Source organism: Propithecus coquereli, unplaced genomic scaffold, assembly GCF_000956105.1.
Source record: "Propithecus coquereli isolate 6110/MARCELLA unplaced genomic scaffold, Pcoq_1.0 Scaffold325, whole genome shotgun sequence".
NCBI lineage: Eukaryota > Metazoa > Chordata > Mammalia > Primates > Indriidae > Propithecus > Propithecus coquereli.
Window position 1 is genome coordinate 2341155 of NW_012148897.1, and position 2900 is coordinate 2344054.

Consider the following 2900-nt stretch of genomic DNA (forward strand, 5'->3'; position numbering starts at 1 on the left):
AGGGCACATATAAGAATAACATGCATTAAATGTTGGGCAGGGGGAGGGGGGAGAGGAGAGGAGGGGACAGGCATATGCACAAACAATGAGTGCGATGCGCACCTCCGGGGGAATGGACACACTTGAAGCTCGGACTTGGGGGAGAGGGAGGGTAAGGGCATCATACGTAACCTAATCATCTGTCCCCCCGTAACATGCTGAAATAAAAAAAAAAGTAAAAAAAAAATAAAGTGAGACAGGGAATCTGCCCACACACACAGCTCACCACTGTTACAGCCTATAAGCAACTAGCAACTGAGAAAATCACCATGCTAAGGATATCTATAGTCAAGACATCTATCCAGAACCTAGATCCCCATCAAAGCACCCACAAAGAAAAAAAAATTAGTAAACAAAAATAATGTTTATTTCAATATTAATACATTACAAAATTTTCAAGATTTTTCACTTTGTCCCTTTTAACCCTACATTTGGTGCTTCCATCCTGTTTGTCATGGGTTTAAATTGACAAAATTGTAAATCCATATGATAGATAGGATACAATTAATGCTGGGCAGAAAAGGTCATATATATTTTTTTCTAGGTGGAAAAATGAGTGGTAGACCTGAACTCGCTGTGTTGGAATGTTGGAGAGACTGAGTCGGGGCACGGATGCTGGATTCTGTACAGAATCTCGTTCTGGTCTCGCACTGGATCCACGTCTCTAAATGTTCTCAATCTCTCAGTATCCCTGCTCTGAGTATTCCATAGGGATTCCCTCCTGCTGGACACTTTGCTCTTGGAAAATCATGAGGCTCTGCCCTCTAAAATCTTTCTATCCACCTGTCTCACAGAAGCTCTGATTTTTATCTGTCGTGCTGGATATAAACTGGCGGTACTTTCAGTCTGTTTTTGCCCAAGATACAAACCTCAGCATATCCTTGTTCTGTGCTCTGCTCTACAGCTAACAGCTCAGTAGTCCCTAGTCCAGCCTCAATTCTTTGTAATTCAGCTCATGACATGAGACTTCTGGAAAGGTAATTTCATCCAGGAGAGGCATGCGGTGAGCTTAAATCTGTGTATCTTAAGACGAGTGTGCCATCCTAGCAATTCCTTGTGTTTGGACAGCATTTTTTTATCACAAAATTTCTTCACATATTTTGTTTCACATGTATTCACATATTTTGTCTCATATGTACATATGTTTTACACAAGTCTGTGGTGTGAGCAGTAAACGTTTTAACCTTCGTATCATAGGTAAGAGGACAATGAAGTCTCAGAATGATTAAGCTCAAGGTCATAAAAATACTTAGTCATGTTTCCTGAACTTGAATCATCCTCTTTAGGCACTTAGTTTAATACTGTTTTCACTATCTATGTTGTTTTTATCAAAAAATAGATACCATTATAAAATATTATAAAATATGTTATTATAAAATATTTGAAAGCTACTGTCTATAATATAGTCTTTAACGTGTAGTCTGTTCATAAGTCTTACATGTCTGTGATCAATATCCATATATTGATTGAGGAGAAAAGATTTTTAGCAAAGTGGAATAGCATTTTGGGGGAATTCTTGCTTCTCCCAGACATAACCATTGGCAAAATTATTTGTAGTCAAAATAAAGTGAAGAGAATCATTTTCTAAGTGGGTAAAAAGGGAGTGTTATCCTAATATTCAAATAACACTTTCCATCACTGTTATTATTATGTTGTTGCTGTGACTGTGATATTTTGTTTGATCAATATTTGTTTGGTTTTTCTATTGAAAATTTCTTTTGTCATCTTTATACTCCATTTTATTTCACTCTCTTCTGAATTCAACTTCCTTCAACCTGATATTTGTCCCTTTAGCAATAATTTTGATCGGGGTCTGTGATTGGGGGTCTGTGAACTTTCTCTTGTCTTTGTATGAAAATATCTCTATTTTGCACAGTGTTATTTAATGTTAATTTATCTGGATATAGATTCTGTTTGACATACATTTTTCCTTAAAGATTTGAAGATATTATTCCATTGTATATGACCTTTATTTTTCTATTGAGTGGTCTGCTGTTATTTTAACTACTGTCCATTGTTTGCTCCTAAAATCTAAAAAAATAAAAATTCTCTTTCTAACTTTCAGTCTCAAATATCTCTTATACTCCTTTGGTTACAACAGTTCTATGCGTTGTATCAGCATCAGATCCTGTGTTAGCTTATTTCACCATGTTGCTTAAACAGAAAGTTCATGTATTTTTAAATACATTTCCAGCCATTATCACCTATGCAGCTCTTCTGCTACATGAAGATATACAAAAATAAACAATATAGACAAAGATTCTGCCCTCTAGAGTTTATATACTAATGGGGTAATCACATAAGTAAATAGAGAATTTCTATATAGGGAAGTCATGTCTAGATAGGGATTGTGCAAAGAGTAAGACCCTAAAGCACACAAAACATCAATCAAACAATATAATGTTTTAGGAGGCAAAATTATCTATAAGAATGAAAGCACAGTAGATATCAAAAGTTTGAGGCAAGTAGAAAAGGTTTTGAATAGTTGTTGTAGAAATTAAGAAGATAGCTAAATAGGGACACATATGAGGCTTACTGTAGATTGTGGAGTAGTGGTTGACACTTTTTTGTGTATTGACTTGCAAAAGCCTTTTGCAACTTCTAATAATTATGCCAAAATATGGTCAGTCCTCTCATATTTGTGAATTTTCCTGGTTGTTAAAATTTTTTTGTAACCAGTAAATCAATACTCATGACACTTTTACCGTGATTCATGGACATGCTCGGAGTGACAACAAATTTGTCTGACATAAATTTTCCAGCTGTGGTCAAACAGGGTGATAGTTTGCCTTCTTGTTCAAGTTTTTATATTGTAAATTTGTGTCTTATTGTAGTCTACATAGTATCACATTTGTTTCTTT